This window comes from Notamacropus eugenii, chromosome 2 (genome assembly GCF_028372415.1).
Source record: "Notamacropus eugenii isolate mMacEug1 chromosome 2, mMacEug1.pri_v2, whole genome shotgun sequence".
NCBI lineage: Eukaryota > Metazoa > Chordata > Mammalia > Diprotodontia > Macropodidae > Notamacropus > Notamacropus eugenii.
This window is the reverse complement of record NC_092873.1, coordinates 220,480,269-220,507,781: the sequence shown is the minus strand read 5'-3', so window position 1 is coordinate 220,507,781 and position 27,513 is coordinate 220,480,269. Positions and strand designations below refer to the sequence as shown.

The window sequence follows — 27,513 nt, the reverse complement described above, 5'->3', positions numbered from 1 at the left end:
TGATTTCCCAAAGGGCTTTATTAATACTGCATGACTCTAGCTCTTTGATCTGCTGGCAGAGAGGACTAGAAATTGACAACCATTTCCTCTAATCTTGTTTTACCATCCCTTCTGATTCAAGCCACCAGAGACTGCCTGTGCAAAGCTGAAAAATATTTAATGACATGAGTGGCTCCAGCCAGTTCAGTGTGGCCTCAGAGTCGTAGCTATAACTATGGAGTGCGACTTGAATGCATTGACATAACTTGGGTTGCCAGGCTGGCACCAGTGTACAGGTGACCTCACCTGTCCTCCCAGTTAATCTTGTTGTGTAAACGGGTAAGTTTGCTGTTTCCCTGCTGTGGAGACTAGATGTTCTTGGCACCTGGACAGGTGGCTTAAGGCATGACTCAGAGGTGTACAACAACTCAGGGAGAACTTAATTATTGTCAGTGACAGCCCCAAGAACTCTCTGGCCAGCTTTACAAGCTGGTTTCCACCTGACTGTGATTGCCTGAAGTGTCTGAAATAGCCAGTACATGAAAACAACTCCAACCTAAGGGGCAAGAATAGGAGGATGCAAGAGATGGTTAGAGGAGAATGACATCCTGGTCTAGATTTACTTTCACTGTTGCAGGGGCTCTCTGCCTGTGGTTGCTTGCCAGCAGTAATTTTGAATCATCTCATGTGCCTCGCCTCCCTTTCCAGAAGAATTCACAGATTTTCCCAACTAGTTGTATTGCTCATGAGGAGGGGTCAGGTTGAATATTGCAAAACAACAAGCCGACTGAAGTACTCTTACTTCCCTGTAGCTTGACAATAAGCTTTCTATGCAAAGTTTTGAATGGGTTTTGAGCAACCTTTTAGCGTCTAGGGTGGGTCAGCGTGAGGCTCTTTCAGAAGGCAGTTTACCAGGGGTCTAGAACTAAAGCATCTTAATAAAAAGAAAAAGATATGGACTTAGAGTCATATCCACAAGTCACATTCTGTGTAGTCTTGGGAAAGTCATTTTAACCTCTACAAGTTTTAGATTCATCAATAAAACAGAAATTATGATTGTAAAGGAAAAGGGTCTGGTCACCTGAGAAGAGCAAGGGATAAGTGATGGAAAGCTACTGAGATCTAGTCATAGCTTCAGGATATAAAGAGAAAGTCAGAAAGAACCCCAAAGTATTGGGTGGACCCCCTGTGGTAAGCCTATGGAAGGACATGGACAATTATCTCACAGAATGGGCAGCCATGGAGGGGAATGTCCCTACCTGTAATATCATTGATCTGATGGGCAAAATGGGAATGCCATTCCTGGTTCCATCTAACTGACAAGGCTCTTGTAAGGACTGGATGAGATGATGCACATGTATCTGTTATGTAAATGGAACTTATTGTTATTTATATATTCAAAGGGTGGTTTTCTGTATCTGGAAATTGTCTTTGACCTTATATCATGGCATGTTTGCCCTGACTACCTGGTAGCTATATGTGTGTGTGTTTGTCCTTCATTGCCGAAGAAGACCATGCCATCAGAGAAATAATGACATGACTTGCACTTGACTTTGTTTTGAGTGAGTGAGGGCTGTTCAGGTCACCAGCCTCACTTCTCCTCCAGAGCCATCTAAATCCAGTGACCAGATATTCATCAGAATGACTGAAGATCACCCAGAATGAAGCAATTGGGGTTAAGAGACTTGCCCAAGGTCACAATACTGATTTAACAGTTGAACTCTTTTCAACATACTTTCAAAGAATTTCTAGATATACCCCTCATAGCTAGTTTGTGCAATAATGAAGAGATATGGATTTATTGCTTAATCTAAATTTAAATTTTACAAGTTAAAGTGGCAGTGTCAAAGGATTGTAATACTTTAGAAAAACCCATCATCTTGAAAATATTTTTAAATGATCTTAAGTCCAGATGAGAAGAGTAAATTTATAGTTATTCCTAGAGAAATATAATTTGATTTCTAAAAATCACAATTCAAGTATATGAAGAAAGACAGAAGTATAATCAACTAAGGAAAAGGAGAGTTGTTGACATTGATGTTGATGAAGACTATGATGATGATAACAGTTCTTATTCTCCCTGATGGAGATGAAATATCAGTGATCCTAGGACAGGTTGATAACCTATTATTGTCCTTTTATGTTTCATACCCAGTGGACTGTAGCTCAGGTAGATGAAAGGTCTGCTTTTTATAACTGAATAAACATAGCTATTATTATAATTATTCTTGTTATTGTTATTTAGGAATGAGAAAGGTACTGGGCCCTGAGATTTCATTGATATAGAGGAATTCCAGTTAAGAAAAATCCATTTATCAATGCAAATCAGTACTTTCTATACAATGTTCCATCTTAAGGAGTTGCCTAGAGCATGGAGAGGTTAAATGAGCAACTCTGAGCCACATGGCCAGTATTTCTTAGTGGCAAGATATAAACCCAAGGATCATTCTTATTACTGTCTTCATTTCTATAGTAAAGGATTATAAGTTACACAATTAAGGACTCATGAGGGATTTCTATTGCTAAGAATATTTCATTTTCAGATTTTACAGGGTAATGATATCACAGATATGTTGCATATTTTCCATTAGTATATAAGTTCCCTCAGGGTAGTGATTTTTCATGTGTTTTTGCTTTTATACAAAAGCAGCATTAACACTCTACTTGGCATATAGTCAGTACTTAACAAATACTCGATTCATTGACATTTGTAAATTGTATTAAAATTTATAGATCAATGTTAGAACTTTTTGAAGAGGTAGATTATGGGTTAAAAGAACTTTGACCTGAAAAGTGACTTAGAGATTATATAGTGCAGTTTGGCATAATGTCCTTAATTTCCAAGTACATAAAGTTGCCTACCTAAGCAAAAATAATGCAAAAAAAACCAAAATAAAACAAAACAGTTGATATGAGACAAAGGGCTCTCTCCAGAGAAGGCACCTGGGTTAGTAGACCAAGAGTTCTACCTTGTCAGGAAAAAATTGGATTCAAATCTTGCTTCTAGCACTGATAAGCTTTATAATCCTGGGTAAGTCACTTAATTTCTCTGAATGTTAATGTCATCCTCTGTAAAATGCGATGATAATGCCTATGCTCTGAGGATTAACTGCATTTAAAATGCCATGTAAATATCACTTTTTGGAGCAGCGAGGTGGCACAGTAGATAGAGTGCCAGGCTTGGAGTCAACAAGGCCTGAGTTTAACTATGACCTCAGACATTTACTAGCTGTGTAACCCTGGGCAAGTCATTTAACCCTGTTTGCCTCAGTTTTCTCATCTGTAAAATGACCCGGAAAGGGAAATGGCAAACCACTTAATATCTTTACCAAGAAAACTCCCAATGGGGTCACAAAGAGTTGGATATGACTGAACAACAATGAAGCATCAGTTATAATTGTTCCTTTTGTGAATTTGTCCTTTTACGTCCTTTACCTTTAAATATCATTTCTTGTTTCTCATCTCATACCATGGCATTGTAGCGGGGTCTGGAATTGTAGTGGGGGCTTTTTTTTCTGAAAGAGAAGTCATCAGATTCATTTTTGCATTTCCTTTCTATAACAGACGCTCCAAATGAGCCAAGCAAAAGCAGGCCTATTAAAGATCATCTACCTACAACAGGAAGCATCCTTGGCAATCTAAGAGCCCTCTTCATTTTCATTATCTTTCCATTATCAGTACTTCAGGCCTCAGAGTTCCTAGCTTTCTGATTAGATGTACTCCACTCAGACCCACACCCTGTTTGCCAGTGTCTTTTGACCCTTCATTACCATGGAGGGAATTATTTACAGCATGCTATGGAAAATCTAGCATAAGGGCTGCTTTAAGTGACTGCTAAGAATGATGGGGAACAAACTTTCCCCGGAACACTCTCCTTTTAAGGCTTATCCAAGGTGTTATGGGGGATGGCATGTGAGGATTGCATCTGTATTTAGCTATTTGGGAGGTAATAAATAGCTATTTCATTGACCTAAAGGATTCCAGTGCACACATGTATAAGTCAGTTTGTTGTAAATAACTTCTCTCCCTCTCTCTCTCTGTCTCTGTTTCTGTCTTGCTCTCTACATACATGTAATATACATCTCTATATACACACATATGTGTGTATACACACATGTACACACATACATACACAAGCATGTATGTATATACATGCAGGCATATATGTACATATACATATTGGCAGGAATGTGACTGGCCAAGAGGAATACGGTGGCATCGTGCCCCGGTTTAATGTTTCTGTGCAAGGTTCTTAACAGTTATCCATGGAAATCTATGGTGTCCGTGAACAGATTTTAGGGAAATCACATACTTGGATGGGAAGGAAAATTATATCTTTTATTTCCACTAACCTTTGTTTCCTTTGTAATGCTATGTATTTCATTTTATACTTTTAAAAATATTATTCTGAAAAAGGATTTATAGGCTTCATCAGCCTGCCAAAGAGGGTCAGGACACAGAAGTTAAGAATAATTGTTTTAAATGAATTCTGATTGAGTTTAGGCCACCACAGTAAGTTAAGCAGGGAACCACAAAGATTTTCCTACCTTTAAGTCAGAGTGAGGCCTCTATAAGAGATGTGACCAGGAAATTGAGGTTTAAACAAGGAAACAAGCACAAACAGACCAGTCTGAGCGCTAGTGGTTTGGGGCTGATCTATGTCTGACAGAAAGAATTTGTGCTGGATAAGGTTCTACTTGAAGAGAAAAGCAAGTATATGTGCATTTTTTTTAACTAAACCAGCAATTTCATTGATGTAGGAAACATATACTATCAATACATCTGTTCCATAACTCATGGTCTTAAGGAGTGTGTATATGTGTGCATGTATGCATATATGTGTACAGATATACATTCACAAAATGTAACAGATCTATACATATATGTGTATGTACATACACATTCATACATATAACACCTATATGCTGTCCACTGAGTTTCTGAAAGTAAGTATGGTCAATGAGTATACCTAGGATATGAATAAGAGAAGGCTGGGGAGATTTAAAGGAGATGAGAATGAACCTGCAGAAAGAGATGAGGAAATGGTGACCTGTTTGCGCCTTGTCTCTCAGCAACTACCTAAGTGGGCCTCTGATAGAAATTTTCTGTAGCTTCTTCAGACCAACCTGTACCACAGAGACAGAGACACAAATAAAATGTATGTGTTTGATAGAGCTGAGGATTGGAAAGTGGAGATATAGTTTGCTGGAGGTAAAAACACACCGAAAACTGTCTCACTTATGTTAACCATGCCGCTTTTGGGAGATGCCAGCAAAACACTCAGAATTCCTATATCAATCAATGGATATTGATCTCCTTTGGAGGTATCTTCTTGAATAAAAACCCTGGGAGAATGCCCTCACCTACTCACTCTGGGAGTCATAGTAGGAGACCTGAACTTCAAGGCTTTTAGCTTGCCTACCATTGGGAGGGAGGGGCTGAAGCTGGTGCATGGGCTAAAGGAGGAACTCAGGCTAGGGGACCGTGTAGGTTTAAAATATTTTTACCACTCTGATTAAAGTGTGTATTTGTAAGTACATTAAAGGAAACTCATCAAGGTGAAGGGATGGAGAGAGAGCTAATAGGATGTATCTGATAGATAGAAATCCCAACTTATATCCTTAGAACAAGGAGCATGTCGCCATTTTCCACATTAGAGATAGAGCCAAGTGGTGATTGGCCACCAGATATTCTGAGAACCATCTAGAGGCACAGGAAGCTGAGAATTATTGCAGGGTGGGAACTCTTAAGTTATTTTGGGGTCATAGAGCCCTTTGACTATCTGGTAAAACCTATATGGACCCAATCCCAAAATGTTTTTAAATGCACAAAGGAAAGTATTTAGGATGACAAAGGAAACCAATTATATTGAAATATAGCTATCAAAATAAAAGAAAAAAGTCATAGACCCCAGGTTAAGAGCCCTTGCCCTAGAGTGTCCCCTGGTGCTAGCTGTCAATATGACAGATGGAAATGAACATTTGCTTGACAGCTAAGTGATTAGCGCCCTGACAGTTAAAGAGGGCCAGGCATTGGTGCCAGAGCCTTCTCCAACACACTTCCAACATGTATCCCATGAGTATTCAAAAGATATTAATAGGCACTGATGCTATATATCAACTGCTCCAAAGTGAGGGAAATAGAAAAAAATAAATAAAACCAACAATGATTGATGACATTCAAGGCAGGGATTGTCTCAATGATATGATTTAAGTACAAAAAAAAGTCAGATCTTTTCAGAATTCATTCTGTTTTAAAGGTCAAATTCTTCAATAACAGTAATGCTAGATTAAGAAAAAGAGCAGGACATTACATCATGCTCACGTGTGTTGAATCATCAATGCATAATGTCCTCATTTTAATTAGGTTTTTTTCCCCCAAAAGAGGAAAAATTGTCTAGGATTCATTAATTATGGCAAAGCTCAAATTTTGTTCCAACAAGGAAAGGGAGCCCGCTCACTTAACAGGGACCTTGGCATCCCTATAGCCTTTGAACTAAAAACATGGAGGTAGCCATACTTGCAGTAGCATTCATAATCTGAGACAGAAGGAAAAAGAAATTTTGAGCTCCTCAGAAATGTGAACACTTCAGTCAGCCTTTGTTACAAATGTGCCTTACAAATGTCTTACAAATGTACCTTCAGTCTAGGCTCTGTGAGATGATCTGAAAAAGTCAGAGCATTTTCTCCCTCTAGACTTGCCCTTCAATGTACACATAGGATTATAGATTTAGAGCTGGAAGGGATTGTAAAGGCTGTCAAGTTCAACCCTCTCATTTTACAGATAAAGAAATGAAAGTCTAGAACCCAGGTCCTCTAAGTCCATGACTGAGACTTTTCTGACTATCACTTCTGCATGCATTTGTGCAAACACAATGGAGAAATGAGACATCATAGGGAAAATCTGGTCATTGTAGGTGTTAGAGGTACAGTTCTAATGCCAGCACTCTTAGTTTAGATTTCATACTGACACAAAATGAGGCACTCACAAGACATTTGAGTATTTAACAAAAAAATGACCTTTACTTTGCCCTAATGAAGCAAAAACACCCCTTGGATAGTAAGGAGATCAAATCAAACAGTACTTAAAGAAATTAATTCAGGCTAGTCACTGGAAAGTCAAATACTGAAGCAGAAGCTTAAATACTTTGGTCACATAATGAGAAGGCAGGACTCATTGGAAAAGACCCTGATGTTGAGAAAGGCTGAAGGCAGAAAAGAGGACAGCAGAAGATGATATGGATAGATAATGTCATGAAAGCAGTGAGCATGAACTTGGACAGATTTCAGGATGTATTGCAAGATGGAAGAGTCTGGTGTGCTATGGTCCTGGGGGTCACAAGGAGTCAGACGTGGGTGAATAATTCCACAGCAACAAGCAAAACCATGTCTCAGGGACACAGTGCCATTTAGTTTCTCTGGACTCAGAGATCTCATTTAGTTTCTCTGGACTCTTATTGCTACCTAGAAATGTGTCTGATAAGTAAGGCATCAACGTATGGAACTCCTGTGGTCTTAGGTACCCATTAGATTTGAAAGATGAAGACTACCCATGTCTGGTACTTTTTATGCCCCTAGATGACCATGAAGCTACATCATGGAAGTCAGGGCCAATGCGATCATAGTGACAACTTTGTTCTGGGCATATCCCATGTTGGAACAGAAAATGGGGGGGAAAGTGGAGAAGGAAGCAGAGGTCAATCAAGACCTGCCTGTAACTGTCCTTTTTTAGGTAAAACCTCTCCACGTTGTGGGTAGAAAAGGAAAAAATTGCATCAGGGAAGTACTGATCGTATCAAATAATTGACGGGACAGTGGAGAAGATAAATTCTGATTTAGAACAAATAATTTAGAACCAAAGAAAGCTACAAAGCCCTTTTTCCTGGTAGAAGATTTTTTTAACTCCATTTATCCAAGGAATGGTTTCAACTCCCAACTTTCTGTTGTGTTCCTAGTTCTAACCTATGCATGATATGACCCTCAGATTTACCTAAAAGATGCAAGGTAATTAATTCAACAAAGCAAAAAACATCATTTTGGGAAGGGCTCACCCCAGTTTGGGAAAGTCAGGTTTGCTTTCATGAACTACTTAATTACCAAATTTGCATGCCTCCATATTTCCCTGATGTAGTAATAGGCCAAGAGGCAAAATGTTGAAATTATACAAAGAAGGCATCTCTGGAGTTTGCAGCCTAGAGAACTGCAGGAAGTACTGGAAGGAAACTCCAGGGAAAACTTGTTCTCATTTGCTTGACAACATCAATTAGTCACATTCTATGGCTTTAGCTCTTCCAAGCTTGTCTAAGCAGAGTGCACTTATTAAGCTTTTGAGGACAATGATTTGTCATAAAATGGAATTTGGCCTAGACATGCACAAAGGAATGACAAATTAAATTTTAAAGCTCTTTACCTCTTCTTTCTCTGATGTCCTCCCTGTTCTTTACCCTCAGTCACAACATTCAATTTTTTGCATTCCTTCAATTTCTAGCTTTGGAATAGCTTCACAAATATACTGTGTCAAGTATTCTTTGCATAGTGCTTTGCCCATACAGCTTTAGGAAATGGTGCATTGGGTGGACCAATTTTGTTAGACTTTATCAGAAGTCCCCCAGATTCTATAAAGGTACTCCAGTCTACTTAAATTTGGGTCCCAACTTTTTAACTGATCTTCTTAAGATGTCATACTGGGCTAGTATCCTTACCTTCTTTAAATATTGTAACTATGAGAGGAAATTCCATCTATTTTTCCTAACCTGTATCACTATAGGATTAGACTGGGAGAATATATCTTTGAGTAGTGTCTAGTTTCTTGTGGGTTCAAATTCATTCATTTCTGAATAGTGCTCTCTTGTATAAATTGTTTCAGGACTAAGATGCAGACTTTGAGGTTTCCCTTTTTATTTTAGCCCTTGAGTGGTCTACAGCCATATGCCATGGGCCCCAAATGTTCAGTTCAGGGTGGTAGTGGTGGTGGTAAGTCTGGTATGATGGTAAAAAAATATCTCAGTAGAAAAGAGCACAACACTCTAGCCTTATCCCTATTTATGACTCACTTGCATGCCCATACAATTTAGCAAGTAGATGGCACAGTAGACAGAATGCCACATCTGGAGTCAGGAAGACTCATCTTTTCAAGTTCAAATCTGGCCTCACACATTTACTAGCTATGACTCTGGGCAAGTCACTTAATCCTGATTGCCTCAGTTTCCTCATCTGTAAAATTAGCTTGAGAAGGAAATGTCAAACCACTCCAATATCTTTGCCAAGAAAACCCCAAATGGGAACACAGAGATGGCATGACTGAAAAATGATTGAACAACTGAACAGTTTGGCAAGATTGCAAAGTAATTCTCAAGACTGTACTGAATGGTAGGAATTACCATTCTGCCCCTCCACAGTAACTAAATGTAATGGGTACTGGTGGGGTATAGGAAGGCCAGCATTCTCCTCTCTCTTTCTACCCAGAGCAGGGCTATGTAGAAGAAACAAAAGTGGGTATAGCCCTCTCTGGAAATGACCAGAGTGAAAGCTGAAGCAATCAATGCAATTTCATTCAAATCAAATTAGAAAACACTTATCAAGTACCCACTATGTACAAAGCCCTTTGGCACACAAAGATGGAAACCAAGATTGGCTCTGATGTCAAAGAACTTGTAATTTAATGAAAGGGAATACACGCTCTATTAGGAAGAGTGAAATAAAGCAAAAGAGAGTCATCATGATGTAGGACACTGAACTAAAAGTAAAAAAGATCTGAGTTCAAGTCTGGCTTCAGACACTTACTGGGCATGTGATCTGGGTAAATCACTACACTTCTCTGTGCTTCAGTTGTCTCATCTAGAAAAGCATCTAGGTGGATTCAATGACCTCTAAGGTATAAATCTAAATCATATCTAAATCTCTCATTTTATGATCCAAAGTAGAGGACAACATTCAGGACACTGTAGACAATTAATAAATGTCTTAGCTCTTCTCAGCAACGCCAGGTTCTAAGACTATTCCAAAAGGTTCATGATGGAAAATCCTGTTCACATCCAGAGAAAGAACTGTGGAGTCTGAATGCAGATAGAAGCATGCTATTTGCTGTCTTTGTTTTATTTCTTTTTTCCTTGTGGTCCATCCTATTGGTTCTAATTCTTCTTTCCAACATGACTAATGTGAAAATATGTTTAATATGAATGTATATGTAAAGCCTATATCAGATTGCATGCTGTCTTGGGGAGGGGGGAAGGAAGGGAGGAGAAGAAAATTTAAAATTCAAAAGATTATAAGTGAACGTTCAAAACTAAAAATAAATTTTTTATCAACTGACTTAGGTTCCTGGAAGAAATGACTAATCAATGGGGGAGGGATCTCTCATTTTGAGACATCTACTAGAGCATAGTAGCAAATCAGCTTCTAGGGTGAGGGCTAGCACAAGAACACCTTGTTTCTTGTTGCCCAGGAACAATGCTTCAGATACCCAAGGTCCCCAGGTACAGCTGCAACATCTCAGCAAAGTTCTTTATCCAAAATAGCTACGATTACTTGACTGCTATCTTCAGCACAACCTTTCCCCTTCCTACACTGAAGGGGTTGCATGTGCACAGCAGTGTATATCAGTCGCTTCTAAAAGTTTCCACCAAATTCCCTCAGCTCTGATAGTACTATGTAATGAGAACAATCTTCCTCAGATGTTTAGATAATTTACACATAATCCCTTAATACAGGGTTTTGGAAAAAGGGAGTGGAAAGGGGGAGAACAACTGTTCAGATAGTTTTAAGAAATCCATTTTATTTTATGAGGATGATGATGGCTGTCCATATCATCTTAAGCTTCCCCATCACTTCTCTCCAGGAGAGATGGGAGGGTTTTAGGATTTAGAATGAGAAGAGACCTAGGAGATTATCTTGTCCGTTTGTTTTATAGTGGAGAACAGTGAAGCTATTTGCCCAGGGCCATGTATATAGTAAGTAACAGACCTGGGATTACAAATCCAGTGTTCTTCCTGTGTTCATTTTCCTGAAGGATAACTAAACAAGGAACAGGAATATTTCTAGTTTCCACATGGAAAAAGTAGCAATGAACTTTTGATGGGAGGAGGTTAGGTTGTAGATCTTCCTTTATATTTCATTTTGAACAAATGACAGCAGTAGTGCCTCTTTCATTTCTCTCTTTGCCTGATTTAATTAAAGAGTTAAAAGATATGTGCGTATGCCCCTTTCCAGAATTTTTATTAAGAGTATATACATATATATATATATACACACATACACATGCACACATATATTCTTTTCCAGAATTTTAAAGACTATGTGTATATGTACGTGTGTATATATATATGTATATGTATATGTATATCTGTCTATCTTTATCACCCTCTCCATAATTTTGAACTTGAATTAGGAATTGATTTATTTCTACTCAATATTCATATTTGATGATAGATTAAATTCTTTTGCACCCACATGAATTTCCTACAAGGAAAGAAGGTATTTGGCAATTGAGACTAAGAAAAGAAAGTACAAGAAAAATGTTACATATTTTATTATAATCACAAAATAATTACACAAAAAAGTTATAGTAAATTTTCAGGGGGAAATAGAGAAAAGAAATAAAATTATAGTAAGGGAAAAGTGGACATTTGATAAACATATATTCCATTTTTGATGTACGGAGGTGTATTCATCAAGCGTTTATTAAGCACTTGCTAAAGACACATTCAGAATGAATTGTCTGATCTGTTCTTTCACTGGAATTTCCAATGTGCCTTGGCTAGCCTTTCCCAAATTTCCTAGCATCTTTTATGTCACCTGATGGGAATGAATCTGGTACGACAATGCCAGGTGAGATAGCTGGCTTCTTTGCCTCAGCTGAAGAATGCGGAAATCTGAGACTACTAGGAGAAGGGAGCCAAACTGAACCAAGATCAATTGAAAACAGACCTATTTCGTGAAAATTGTTTCCTTGAGTACTTTGTAACCAAGAGTCTGCCAGAGACATGCAATGTCGGAAATGGAAGGCCTTTCGCTATGAAGCTACAAAATCTCTATGTAGCTGTCACTAAGCAAGAATTCTAGGTCAGAAACAAAAGACTCTGGAGATCCTGAGGCCTGACACAGTACTTCTTCCAGTGAAACTGATGGTAGATTATTAAACTAGCCAGAGCATCAATCCTTCTCTGCCCCATCCCTGTCTAGGCTTGAGACACTGAATATGGATCCTTCAATTCCATTGCAGAGACCCAAGTTATCCAAAGTCAAGAGAAAGAAACCAAATGGACTCTTTAGCTTGACTGAGCTCACCTACCAATGCTTCAGCTGCTAAGGATGACTCTTGGGAGGACATTCCGGCAGCATTACTTTGAAAGTATCTTCTGGAGTGAAAACTCAGACCTTGGGCCAACTCAAACAAGAGTAGAGCCATGGATTGGGGTTCCACTATAAAGTTTGTGTTAGTAGGCCATGGAGTGGACACTTTGTCAGGGAGACCATTAGTTCAAATATACAAGTGGTTGTTCTATGTTTCCTGACCTGAGTCTGAACCTGGGAAAATATTAAGCCCTTTTCCCTGCAAAGTTTCCTTTGCCCCTGGGATCCCCTTCTAGATTTTATATATATGCATTTATGGTGGATTTACTAGAAAAACAATGGAAGTAAAAACTTCTAAAGTCTATCTGCCATTTAAAAAAGAGTATTAACCTACATCCCTATTTATACCAAACTCCTCTGGTAAATCTCTACATCTCCCAGAGAGTTTATAGTTACTCCCACAGTCTGAGTGGAATTAAGACAGACAAACAAAAAAAAGAAAACAACAACGAAAAAAAAACCCTGAAGATAAAAGGCAAAAAACCAAAGTCTCTGCCCCTAAGGAGTCTGCATTCTACTGGCAGAAAAAAAACCAACCACACAAACAAGTAAGCTGAATAAATATGTGTGTATGTATATACATACATACACGCATACACGTACACACACACATACAAAGAAAATACAAATTAATGTGGTGATAGCACTAACGCTGAAGAAGGAAACCACAAACCACCCCAGTATCTCTATCAAGAAAACCCCATGGACAATATTGAAGGGCTGTGTTCCACAGGGTCACGAAGATTTGGACATGACTGAATCACCGAAAAACAATGACAAGACACTAAGAAATGGAGAGATCAGTATTCCTTTTGGAAAAGCTGGCATTTGATCAGACCCTTGAAGTTAGTTAGGTATTACAAGACATGGAGGCAATAATGGATTCATGGATCTAGCTACGGTAGAAGATTGGTTCTTATACTCTGAAACATCGTTGCACATTACAACCTTGATCTTACGCTGCCTGTAACACAAGTGTTCATTCTGTCTTCCAACCCTGACATTACCAAGGAGTTCCACTGCGTTCGTTTTGGCCAGGGTGCTGGTATGTAAAACTTGCATGGTGTTGTGTAAGGAATTATGTCCCTGTGCCATGCCAAACCTTCTATCTCATTTCTTAGGGTCCTTTCGGTTTTCTCTTAGGGTGAACAACATGCTCTGTGTTCTGATTCCATCTCATAAAGAAATGACCTGTTTTCACAGACTGGGACTCAAACACAAATGTTTATTTGTAAGGCAGGCTCAGCAGGACTCCAACTCTGCCCTACTATTTGTTTATATGGGGAGAACCAGCACTTCCCTGTCCTTACTGCCCCTCTTTTAACAACAGACATCATTCATCCTTTTTATTCCCCGAATGTATGGCTCTAAAAGTGTGGGTTCTTATGAGTCAGGTACAAAGAATGTATGCAATCTTCTTATATTAGAATAGGAAATTCCTGTTCTGTGGTACATTTCAACATAGGGCAGCTGTTATTAACAACTCTTCTCCCTCCTTTCTGTTCCTCTTCATCTGTAGCAAGACCAAACTAGAACTTGTTTACTCAGAGGACTTTTGGAGAAGAGTAGCCCTTCTGAGTCACCTACTGTCTGCTCCTATCCAGCTACTCACCTGTCTGTTGCAAAGAGACTGACCATGTGGAGTAGCAGACTCTCTAGAGTTTCGAGCTAGAGGGATAGCTTTTTTTAAATAGCAGGATTACGTCTTATAAACAACCCATCACCTTGGCCCTTCTAAGACCACATCGTGGCTTTCTGATTTATTAATTGGCATTGCTTTCATCACCGGCTATCCTCCCTCTGTGCATTCCCATCCTTAGAGAAACTGTATTTTGAAAACATATGAAGCATAAAATTAGGAAAATGCAAGCTTCCTTGGCTTCCCGGGTTGGGGGTGTAGAATGTCTTAGAAGCTGGGGACTATGATTTTTAGTAGTTGCCAGAACAGGCTATGTAATGCAGCTCAGATAACTGCTGAATGTATATCATATAGAGGCTCATTCTAACCAATCAGCAAATGAACATTAAGTACTTGTCAAGTGCCATGCACTGTGCTAGACACTAGGACCTCTACTTTTCATATTAGTGAAATCTCTTCCTATATGTGTACATAAGTATACAAATATGTGTATACATGATTATATAAGTCTACATAAATATATACACGTACAAATTCTTTGTATATATGTACATGTCAATGCATGCATATACACATATAAAGAATTTACATACGTGTATATATTCATATATGTACATATGCAAGTATATATATAGCTTGCTGGCTCAGTGGATAGAGGACTAGACCTGGAGCCAGGAAAACATGAATTCAAATCCAGCCTCAGATACCTACTAGTTGTGTGACTCTGGGTAAGTCACTTAACCCTGTTTGCCTCAGTTTTCTTTTATGTAAAATGAACTGGAGAAGGAAATGGCAAATCGCTCCAGTATCTTTGCCAAGAAAACCCAAATGGAATCACAATGAGCTGGAAATGACTGAAAAGATTCAACCACAATGTGTGTGTGTGTGTATGTATATATGTGTATTTGCACATACATATATATGGGTGTGTATATATATGTATATATACACACCCATATATATGCATGTGTATATATGTATATGTACATTCAGACACATATCTATGTATGTATTCATTTTTGATTGCATCTGTATTTGCTGGCACAAAGAATTCCAAATGTAATTTATAGGCCTAGAGAGTTTCTTTGGGGCATTCACAAATTAGGAGATTAACCCAGGGTCATAGTTACTGTATCAGAAGAGGGGCTTTAACCCATCTCTTAACTGAATTCAAGACCAGCTCCCTATCCACGATGCCAAGCTGCCTCTTAGTGCATCTACAAAATTAATATAAAATATTTTTTCCTTTTTTTTTTGGAAGGGGAAGGCACTGTTTGGTGTGCGAAAGGACAGAACTCAGGAAAAGGTCTACTGTAAGCTTAGAATAGACCCAGTTAACAGTTTCTGACGCTGAATTTGTTTCAGAGAAATTAGTGTAGTCATTAACATCTGCACTTTCAATTAGATGAGGGACAGTTATATTCTTTAAGGCTCAAATACAACCCTCATTAGATTGTTAGATATACAATTAAGCCTTTCATTTTGATAGAGCTATGAAACCCAAGACAATGATATGTCTTTTCCCCTCTGCCACTATTTCCTTTTCTAAGAGTATGGTTTTGGCAAGTTATACAACATCCTTTTCAAAGGGCACCCCTAATAGATAAGGTTTAGTGTTATTATATTACCCATGTAAAAAAAAGCCCTATACCCAGGGAAGTAAATGATAATCTGTATATTTACCAAAGGATGAATAATTAATAATAAACCTAGAATTTCTGTTTCCAAAGTGATTTGATGCCCTGAAGGCAATTTTCAGAACAATTAAGTCATCTATTTCATTGGTAACGATCATCTTGTCCCTCCCCTACTGCTTTCCCAACTGCCAAATCTCTCACCTTGGCATCTAACATTTGTTTTTATTTGTCTCTGTGAGAAGTCACTTTGATTATTAAAATATGGCAGCTTCATGCATAACTCCTAATTGATCATTTGGAGGTCTCCAGGTAAGAAGATGAGATTAAGACAGGCAATGTGAGGAGCAGCTAGGTTATGCAGTAGATAAAGCACTGACTCTAGAATCAGGAGGACCTGAGTTCAAATTCAGTCTCATTGTCTTACTAGCTATGTTACCCTGGGCAAGTCATTTGAGAGAGAGAAGAAGAAGAAGAAGAAGAAGAAGAAGAAGAAGAAGAAGAAGAAGAAGAAGAAGAAGAAGCCTAGTGAACTGGCAGAAAGAGCCTTGGATTTGGGGATGCAGGACCTGGGTTTAATTCTTGGCTCTGACATTTATTTCCTATGTGACCTTGGGCAATTACCCCTCTCTGGGCCTCAGTTTCCTCATCTGCAAAATAAGACAATTGGATCAGATGAGCATGAAGTTTTCTTTTAGGTGTTAATCTGCTTTATCATTTGAGACACAAAATATTTTAGTCACTGGGAGCTTTGATTTTTTTATAACTGACAAGACAAAAAGCAGGAGAACAAAACAATTCTGTGATCCAGTGCCTGAGTGTTGAGGAAAGAGTATGTCATAGTTGAAATGCACTTATTGTCTAAGAATTAGATGTATGCCTAAAAGGTCATATTTTCCTTGTGTAGGATTGAATAAATGAATGACTTTTAGTAGGAAACATCAATGAAGCAGCATGGTATAGTACAATGACCACAGGGCTAAAATCATTGTCCTGACTTTGCTACTAACTGCATGAGCTTAGGGAAATTGCTTGTTCTCCCTGGGCTTCAGTTCTCCCATTATCTTCACAACAGCTCTGAAAGATTGGAATGATCATTATCCTCATTTTATAGATGAGGAAACTGAGGCATGGAGGTGAAGTAATTTGCCTATGGTAATGACTAGTAAGTGCTTGGGGCTAGATTTGAACTTAGGTCTTTCTGTCTCCAGGTCTAGTGCTCTATCCATTTCCTCCTTGAATTGCCTCTAGGAAAGAATAATTTAGGAGAAATATAGATAAGATAGAACATGCCCGTAGTCATAATAGTAGCTGATATCTATAAAACTCTGTAACATTTCCCAAGTGTTTTATGTGCACCATCTCATTTGAGCTTTACAACAATCTTGTGAGGCAAATGCTACAGGTATTATTATCCTTGTTTTATAAATGAAGACTTGTAGAGCATCATAGGATTATAGATCTGCAGCGAAGGACTTCAGAGGGAGGCTATTTAGTTCAATACACTCATTCTTAATGGATAAGGAAACTGAGGCCAATGGAAGTTAAGTGACTTTCACAAGATCACAAAGTAAATATAAGATGCAGGATTTGAATCCAAGTCTTTTTCAAAGCCACTTGTTTTTCAAGACCAAGAGGTTTAATTGAAAAAGTAAGAATAATTAACCTGGAGAAGTAAAGATTTTGGGGGTAGAGGGATCATGATAACTCTTTGAGCCTTTAAATTTTGTAATTGTGATTTGTTAAGGGTAACAAGTTGCCAAAACTTGTAACAGCCTGAAGCTTGAAACATCTGAGCTTGAGCAATGAGGAGTAGATTAGGGTAGCATTTTATTTTTATAAGAGAAGGAAGGAAGGAAGGAAGGAAGGAAGGAAGGAAGGAAGGAAGGAAGGAAGGAAGGAAGGAAGGAAGGAAGGAAGGAAGGAAGGAAGGAAGGAAGGAAGGAAGGAAGAAGAGAAGAAAGAGAGGAAGGAAGCAAAAAGGAGAGAAAGAAAGAAAAAGGACGGCAGGAAACAAAGAAGGAAGGAAAAGGAAAGAGAAAGAGAAAAAAGAAAAAGGAAAGCAGAAGGAAAGGAAAAAAGGAAGGAAGGAAGGAAGGAAGGAAGGAAGGAAGGAAGGAAGGAAGGAAGGAAGGAAGGAAGGCTCAACTCAAAACAAAGAGATCTGTTGGGTTACAATAACCATGATGTTTTTATGCTATACAATAATCATGGAAATGATAAACAAGTAATGTCACATATACCACAAGGAGTTTAGAAGCTACAGCCTGTTTTTGGAGCCTCATCAAAAGAGATCACCCTAAGCAATAAACGCTTTCACCAAAACAATTATCTGTCTGGAAGCCTGACCTTCTCCCTTAAAGAACTCATTTCATATTTTTTTTATAACTTATTGACTGATATTATCTCAGAGTATCCTTCCTTCCTTCCTCTCTCCCTTCCTTTCTTCCTTCCTCCTTCCCTCCCTCCCTCCCATCTTTCTTTCTTTCTTTGGTTCTTTCTTTCTCTTTCTTTCTTTCTTTCTTTCTTTCTTTCTTTCTTTCTTTCTTTCTTTCTTTCTTTCTTTCTTTCTTTCTTTCTTCCTTCCTTCCTTCCTTCCTTCCTTCCTTCCTTCCTTCCTTTCTTTCTTCCTTTTTCTTTCTTTCTTTCTTATCCCTAACTTTAGCGCAGTGCCTGGTACAGAGAAGCAGCTAAACAAATGTTAACTGATTGATTTATATAATTTGTTTAATTGAAAGAAAAATGAATATACTCTTAGAATATGAATACAAAAACAAGTGAGGTAATATGGTTAAAAGAAAGATTTTTCCCCTCAGTGGGGAGAAGAAAAACTTTGTCAGATCTTTATATGTCCAGAACTGTGTTCACAATCTTATTTTTCTCCTAATGCACCCTTCCACCCAGACCTGTTCCTGCTCTTCCTCTTCCTCTCTTGCCTACATCTGTGGACAGGATCCTCCTCGCATTTAGCATCCCTCGGTTGGAAATCATCTATTCATCCTTGTCCCTTCACATTCTAAGTCATTAAGTCCTCTCCAGTCTCTGAAATTTTCATTCCATTATCACTGCCCCTGCCCAACTTCAGTCTTTTATTATCTCTTACCAAGACTACTGATCTTTCTAACTTTCATTCTCTCAATTTAATTCCATAGATGTTTCTTAAATGTCTAAATCTACCCTTCAACAACTTCTAATTTTTCTCTTTAGGGGCCACTAGTCAATCAAGTATTTATGAAGCATGCTGGGCACTGTGCTAAGAGTAGGGAATACAAATGTAGCTCATATGATTTCTGCGGTATCCTTAGCCCACATCCCACGCTCACAGGGGTCAAGGGTAATTACCTAATGGCACTAGCTTAAGCTGCCACTCATATTCAGGATTATCAGTTGAGAATCATTTAGTCAACCAGAAAACATATGTGGATAAGGAATAGCCCACAGTTCCTGGTTGCTAGAAGTCCTTTTTTCTCATTCATGTTGTGCTGAGGAAGTTTCCCTTAAGCATGGAGTAACATCTTTCCTAGGGCTCCTTATTAAACTAGGAAGCCAGTCTGTCCTTGACTTCCAGTAATTTAGACACTGCCACAAGCTGATCTGGGATGCTTTTAAGAACACTAATATGAGTATGAGCAATCCAATGTCCTCAGACAATTTGAAAGTGGTAGATCTTCCTCCAGTCCAAGAAGGGTGACCAAAGTCAAAGCTGAATCTTAGACCTTTCCTCCTGCACTCTCTACCCTTCCATCTGTATTTCCATAGTTCCTCCTTAGGAAGATACTGGGAAACCATGTGCTCTAATTTCTAAAAAATACTTTCCATTTGAATAATTTGGTACTTTTATACAGTACCCAGTAGACAGAAAAAAAATCCATCCAATAGCTAAGTGGAAGACCTCTTGTCTGCTTTCATTTCACTTTATCAAATGGCTTTCAAAAACTTTTTTGTACTTAGTCTAAGATCTTTTGATTGAATGATTTAGAAGTGTTCTAACCTGTGTGTGTGTGTGTGTGTGTGTGTGTGTGTGTGTGTGTGTGTGATAAATACAAAGTAGATAAAAGATAACTTTAGAGTGGGATTGGTAAAAAAAAAAAAAAAAAAAAAACTAGAGAAGATGCTGTTTGAACTAAGTTCTGAAGGAAGATAGTGATTCTAAGATGTGAATGTGGTCAAGTAAAATGACTACTTCACAACAGTCTGTCAAATTCTTGAAAAAAGGTAGCCACCATATTGTTAACTCTTTTGCTTTTTCAGAAAGAAAGCACTAATGGATGTTTGTAAATTCGAAGTCCCCCAACACTACTTTCTGCCTCCACACCAGGTTTGTGGTCTGTTTATAATAGCTAATGGCTCTACTATTTATAAAGCACTTGAAGGGATATGGAACATTTTACAAATATTATCTCATTTTCTTCTCACAATAAGCCTGAAAGGTAGGTGCTATGATCATTCCCATTTTACAGATGAGAAAACTGAAGCAGATAGAGGTTAACTAATATGTTTATTATGCTCCCAATCTGATTTTCTTCTTATCTATATATAATGTATAATAATGGCAATTATTACTTCAATTTTTCCTTGAGGGAGTACATTAAAAGCCTCCTTTTTAGTTAAACCCAAAATATTAAGAAATAAAAAGTTCTTCCATCTTAAGTCCTTTCCAGACTTTCTCTCTTCTCTTAAAACTAATCCCTTACTCTTAGAAAAGAGCCTAAAAGGTCAAGAAGGAAAACCAAGGCTCTGGAAAATGGATTAGGAACCAAACTAAAACCAGAAATATGTTCTGTCTAGTTAAGATCATAGCCTCTCACTTTCCCTTGAAGGGATCAGAGTTATGACCAACATAAGGGTAGTACCAGATTTCCTTATTTCCTAAAGTCATTAGGATATTATCGATTGGAGGACAGAGATCCTTTTCATTATTTTTAGGGCAGTACTCAAAAAGGGACAAGTGGTTTTTAGAGAACGATTCTCCAGGAGCAATCCTGAAAAAAATCAAGTGACTAATTGTTCTATTAGAATAAAGTAGAATGTTAACCTTAAACTTCATCTTATCATGTTGTGACATTTCCTATAAATACTATTTCAAAATGTCTTTTTAGATACGGTCAAGGCTATAACTATTTGGGCACTTCTTTTTCTCCAAGGGAGAAATGTTTGGATTTAGAATAATGATAAATTAATTTTAAAAAAAGATTTTTTTTAACAGATTTGGGCCTAAAATTCATAACATAAAATTAATTTTTCTTCTTTGATGCCCAAAAGCCTTTCACTATGCCTTTCTTCCATAATCCCCAGATTTCTTACAAATGCTACTCCTTCCTATTATTTTTTTTAAGACTGATTTTTAAATGTCTTTCAACAGACATATTCAGGCCAAAGGTTCCATTGTACCTTATCATATTGATATCTATAAGGTCAACTTTGTCTCCATATATTTGAATTTCTAGTTTATATAGTCTGTTACCATATCTACGTAACTTTTCCAACTTATTATTACTCTCTTTCATGCAACTAACTTTCCAACCAAACTGGCCTTTTGGCTGTTTCTTACATATGACACTCCACCTTCCATCTTCTGTCTCTATGCCTTTGTTCATGCCGTCCCTCATACCTAGAATGTCATGCTTCTGACCTTTACTAGCTTCCTTAAAAGCTCATTCAAGTTCCATGTTCTACCATTCTTGATCTCCGACCCTTTCAAACTCTCCTCCAGGCTTAAACAAACATCCGTTAAATGTGTTTGATTAAACATAGAAACAGTTTTATGAATTTGTTAAATATGAAATATGAGTCATGTTTATGAAGTGACATTTCCCTCAATAGCTAGATTTAGGATTACCACATTTTTTTTCCTTTTTTCTCCTTTAGTTTCAATAAACCCTCAGCAAATAACTGCTAAGCCTGGTTAACACAGACTCAGATATTTGTGTCATGTTTTCAAGCAAATCTAGATCAGGCTGTAGTCATCTGACAAGATGAGGCTCAAAGAGAACCAGTTTGTTAGGCTCAATTTCATTTTAAGTTTCTACTTGAGAGATTATTTGGTGTAATGGATGGAAAGCCAATCTCAAATTCAAGAAGAATACATTCAGGTCCCATTTCTAAAGCAAGACAATTTACTTCTAATTGTTTTCGACTGCACTCTAAAACAACATGCAAACTTGGCTGGTAAAAGGAATTTTCTCATCAACGAGCTCCCTATATTACCAAAATCACAAGCCCAGTCCATATTCTATTTTTGTTTATGGTTTCATTCAAATAGAAAAATAATCTCCTTTCTTAACTACTAAAATCCCAGGAAGAGCTAAGCTATCCAAAAGCTACTCAGGTGTTTTCTTTTATTTTAAAAATAATCTATTGTTTGTGCCTTTTGTCTGTTCCTCACAGTCTTTTTTTTTGGGGGGGGGGGTGGAGGAATCTCTCACCTCTGATTGTATCTCTTGTAACAAAAAAAAAAAATAATTAAGCACAAACATCCAACTCATTATTGGTATACATTATTCTGCCTTTGTATTCCCTCTCCTCTGTTGTTTGGAGGGAAGGCTATTGCATTATCTATTCTCCAGGAATTATGTTGTTTTTGTTTGTTTGTTTTGTTTCCATTTTTTGGTTACTTTGAGCTTAGCTTCTTGTTGGCAATCTTTTTTAACACCATTGTTGTAAATTGTTCTTTTGGATTATTTCATTGTCCATCAATACATACAAATCTTTCCCTTATTTTTCTGAATTCCTCATATTTATCATTTCTTATTGCACAATAATATTCCATCATAGCAAGTAAAGCGGCACATGCCTATAATCCCTGTTACTGTAATAGATTGAGGCTGGTGGGTTGCTTGAATTTAGGAGTTCTGATCTTCAGTGGGGTCACTGGTATCCATCAGGATATTGCCCAGAGCAAACATGGCACACCTCTAGTAGCAGAGGGCCATCAGTTTACCTAAAGAGAGCTAAACCAGCCCAGATCAGAAAAATGGAGCAGGTTGAAACATCTGAGCTAACCAGTATTCGGATCAGAAGTATGAGTGGCCATTGAACTTCCAGCTTGTGTTGAGATAGGGAGATTCAGTCTCAAAAAAAAAAAAAACAACCAAAAAACATTACATTCACAGCCCATTTCCCCCACCCCCCCCCCACCCCCAATTGCTTCTCAATTGATTAGTACCTACTTTATGTCCAAAACTTTGGAATCAAAAAGAACTATATGTTTTCACCATGATTGCTCTCCTCCTCAAACAACATTTTAATGTAGAATAAGATGTTTTATTCAAGTGAAAACAATAGTGATTTTAACATCTAGGTGAAATCCAACAGCAGCAAAAAAAAAAAAAATGGGCAGCATAGATGAGATTTCCAAGTATGTTGCCACTGTTATGAATTCTGCTACTCTCCAGTTCCACCTCTGTCCCATATTGGCTACATGACCATTGGCAAGTCCCTTAAACTCTCGTTGCCCTAGGCACCTTTCTAAATTACAGAGAAGATGACCAGCATTTTTAGAGGGGTTCCTTCACCTGGGGTTCCCCTATACCAGTGAAATCATAAGTCCAACTCCTATTTGTCTCTACCCCTCTGATACATATTACTAAGGAGTAGTAATCCTTTCAACAGATTTAAAAAAAAAAAACTCCAACAAATTCCATTCCTTTCCAAAATATCTTTTTCTCTTTATCGCAAAGGAACTGAAAGCTGTCCTATTCATAGGAGGTATTTTTTCTCTCCTTTCCAGGCCCTTCTCCTTGCTCATCAGATTTCTTTCTTCAGGAGACCCCAGCAACCTTCTCATCTTGGAAGACTCCTCCATTTCTGTGACCTCTTCCCCTGAGTGGTCAGTTCCTTTTACAAACTGTGAAGTGCCCAGGCTGGCTGTACTTATTCCCTCACTCCTCTTCAGACTCTGCTCCTGCATCTCCAGGCTTCTTTCTCCAAGATGCCCCGACTTGTCCCCATTTCCCACCCTTTCCCTGACTTTTTGTCTTCCTTTTATGTATTGTTTTTAGCCTATTAGAATATAAGCTCCAGAGGGCAGGGAGAAACTGTCTTCTGTTTTGCTTGTATTTATTTTCCCAGAGTGCACAATCACAGTGTCTGGCATGTAGTTTGGACTTAATAATAAATTGCTAGCTGACTTGACTTGACTTGATGTTGTGGTGTTATTTTTTTCCCGTCTGTGGTTTACTCATAAATACGCTAACTTTTTTTGTTTAGTCTTTCAGTCATGTCCGACTCTGTGTGATGCCACAGACTTTTTTGTCCATCAGCGTTTTCTTTGTAAACATACTGGAGTGGTTTGTTGTTTTCTTTGCCAGTGTGCCCGCATTTTACAGATGAGGAACTGAGGCAAATAGAGGTTAAATGACTTGCCCAAGGTCACATAGTAAGTATCTGAGAAAATTCAGATATTCCTGACTCCAAACCTGGTGATCCATCCACTGTACCACCTAGTAGCCCCATAATATGTTAATACTAGACCTATAATTATTGTCTTCCTCAGATAGGAACAAATAGCTCATCAACAAAAATTTTCAGACTTCTTTGCAGACATCAGGAGCCATAATATGTACAATAATTATAATCTACAATTTGCATAATGTTTTACATTTAAATAGACATCTCTTCCGGGAAGCCTTCCCTAACTGCAGACTTAAACCTCTTCATTCCTTCACTCAGTGACCAAAATAATCTTCCTGGTGAACAGGTAGAAAGGGTTCCTGCTTTAAAACCTTTCAAGGGTCCCTATTGTCTTTAAGATAAAGCACAAACTTAACGCCCTCCATAGACTGGATCCAAGCCACACTCTGAGCCTTATTTCACAATGGTCTACTTCATGTACTCTATGTTCTAGCTGCATTGAACTATCAGCTGTTCCCAGACATCAACCTCTGCTCTCCCTCCTCCATGTTCATGGACACTGCCTCCCATGTCAAGAAAGTAATTTCTCTTCATCGTTTCTTCCTTTGGGCTCAGTCTATTCCTCCTCTAAGAAGTGTCTCCTGATTCTCCCATCTGAGTCATCCTTCCTTCTGCAACGTATATAAATATATATGTATATTTATAGATAGATAGATACATACATACATACATATATAACCTTTTGTCTAGGCCCTTTCTTTGCTCTTGTCACATTTTATTTTATATCAAACTTGTTTGAGTATATCTTGTATCTGCTGTATTATACTATAAGCTCTTTGAAGGCAATTTATTATTCTGCATATTTTTATTCCCATTACCCAGTACAAGTACTGATATATGGTAGGTGCTCAAAAAGACTGACCAAAATTACCTTGTGTTGAATTTATATATATTATACATATACTTTTATGTGTATTTATTCTCTCCCCCTATAAGATATAAATAATTTTCTTGAGGGCAAGGATTATTTTGCTTTCATCTTTTTATCCCCAGCACCTAACATAGTGTCTACCTGGCCTATGGTAAGAGCTTAATAAATGCCCGACTGACTGGGTACATAGTTGACACTCAGTAAATATTTGTTAGTTGATCAACAGCTGATTGACTTGTTTATGAAGCCTTTGAGAACCATAATATGAAATAAATGGAACTGGTGCAGGCATCAGAAGCTGAATGTAGACTATGACCCCTGGTCTCCCACATGACATAGCAAAGAAAGAACTTGGACCACTTCCCTTTTTCCCCTCCGTGACAACCACTCATAGCTGACTCGCCACCTAATATTTAATATTCTCCAACAGATAAGCCGTGGGAAAGATTGGAAAGAGGCCATCCACAGTGACATCATTTGGTATAATTATGCTTTGGCAATTCAATTCTTCATTTGTGGTGGGAGCATGTTGTGCAGGACTATCCAAAAGGGAAGCACAGCTGGAGTAGCCTTTGTCTATCTTTCTGGCATGGTCTTGTTCCTGCATGCTATTGTTTCAGAGCATACATTTTTGGCTGGCCAATCAGACACACTGATGACCTTTAACCTTTCCCAAATGACACTGTTGGAGATGCTAATTGACACTGACCTCAGAGGATCACACTGGATAGAACCCTAGCCAACTGCTTTTTTTTTCCCCTTGTAACCTTGATTCTTTATTATCTCATGCTGAAAAACTGACATGTGGATGTTCTCCATTGTGACTACAGCCTAGCAACCAAGCTTTTATGAGCCAGTGTTTACCCCATTTACAATAAGCCTCATTTTCAGTTCAATCTGCTCCCACTCAAGTACTTAGTACTTTAAATGAAAAGGGACCCTATTGTGCCTGTAATAACATATAACAAAAATAGGTTTCATAAACAAGCACAAAACCTAAGGACAGTATATGTAAAAGAACAATGAGAATAAAGCCTCTTACTAATGTTTACGTGCTTGAATCTTTAGAAAGAGATATGACGGTCTTCAATATCCAAAGTTCAAAGAACCAATTGTACTTAGAGATTGGACTATCCACTGAGCTTGGGAACATCGCAATATCTGTTCCTTCCTAGTGGAAAAGACAATGTAGAGATCTGGAAACTCGAAAGGTCAATGGAAGTACTTGACTCTGGCAAATAAAAGCAAAGTAGAAGATCTCTAGACTGACTATTGAGTGGGAACACTACCTAAAAAAATGAGCAGCCATTACAGTCTATTATTCTACTCTAGAGCTCCAGAGGTAATTTTCAATCCTAGACAAATGATCCTCAAGTATTCTGGATGTCAGAAGTAAGATTTGGCTGCTTGGGAAGGAGAAGACTATCACTTCATAAAAGTTCCTGTCTGTTGAAATGTCATGTAACTTGGTAGATTAGAGAGTAGTTTTGGAGAATTTTAGCATCATAACAAAAGAGTTAAAAGGGACCTCAGACCAATCCATCTAGTCCAACCCTCTCATTTTACAGATGTGGAAACTGAGGCTCACAGAGGTGAAGTGATTTACTTAAGATTATACAGGAAGTAAACGTTGAGGTTCCAATTCAGGTCCTTTCCTTTGCACCACCCTGGACATAATTTAAGACTGAAACTACATGTATCATGTCCTTCTCAGAAGATAATTTCATCTCCTACTTCAATGAGAAAATCAAGGTCATCTGAAATAAGCCCCCTATTTTCCCTTTATTTGTTTATTTGTTTATTTTGGTCCAGAGCTGTGATTTCACAAGCATGAGGAAATTTTACAAGAATTCCCTCCACCCACTGATACACATTGACAATTCCCTTACAATTTATAATCTTAGATTTAAGAGTCATCTTGAGCAATGAGAGAGGAAGCTATTTACCTGTCTTCCAAATTTCCCTATTTCTACTGATGGTCCCACCACCATTCCAAGTTCCCTAACTTTGTAATCTCAGAGTGAAACCTAATCATTTCCTCTCCTTTCCTTTCCATAGCCAATGAATGGCCAATTACTGTAGGTTTATATATCCATTCTGTTCCTCACATCCAGTGCCTTCTCTCCACCATACTGATTCAAGCTTTAATCAACTCTCACTACTATAATAGACTCAGTGTTAATTTCTCTGACCCCATTCCTTTCTCCCTTGTTAATCCATTTTTCACATAGATGCCAAGATAAGCTTTCTAATACATGAGTGTGACTGTGTCAATTCAATGTTCAAAAACCTTCAGCAGCATTCTGTTTCTTCTAGGATAAAATACAAATTTACTCAGCTAATAATTAAGTCCCTTTATAATCTAAGACCCACAACCTTTCCAGTCTTATTTCATACCACTCCTTCATGCACTGGCCATATTGAATTGCTGTTCCACAAACATATCGCTTCATCTCTCAACTATAAAATGAAGATGACAAACCCAAGCCACTTCACATGCCTGGAATGTACTCCCTCCCCATATCTGCCTTTCAAAATCTTAGTCTTCCTTTAAGATCTAGATCAGGTGCTATCTCCTCTGTGAAACCTTCCCTTATCTCACCAGTTGTTAGTGTTTTCTCTCCTTGC

General features: G+C 38.0%; 1 long non-coding RNA gene and 1 pseudogene across 1 annotated transcript; both read left to right on the top strand.

Annotated features, from left to right (window-relative positions):
- The first annotated feature begins 10,427 nt into the window (after positions 1-10,427).
- Positions 10,428-12,285, top strand: LOC140522940 (non-homologous end-joining factor 1 pseudogene; annotated as a pseudogene).
- Positions 12,286-19,852: 7,567 nt separating this feature from the next.
- LOC140523828 (uncharacterized) lies at positions 19,853-23,737 on the top strand. Its single transcript, XR_011973480.1, has 2 exons — positions 19,853-19,920; positions 23,332-23,737. It is a non-coding gene; the product is annotated as an uncharacterized lncRNA (long non-coding RNA).
- The last annotated feature ends 3,776 nt before the right edge of the window (positions 23,738-27,513 follow it).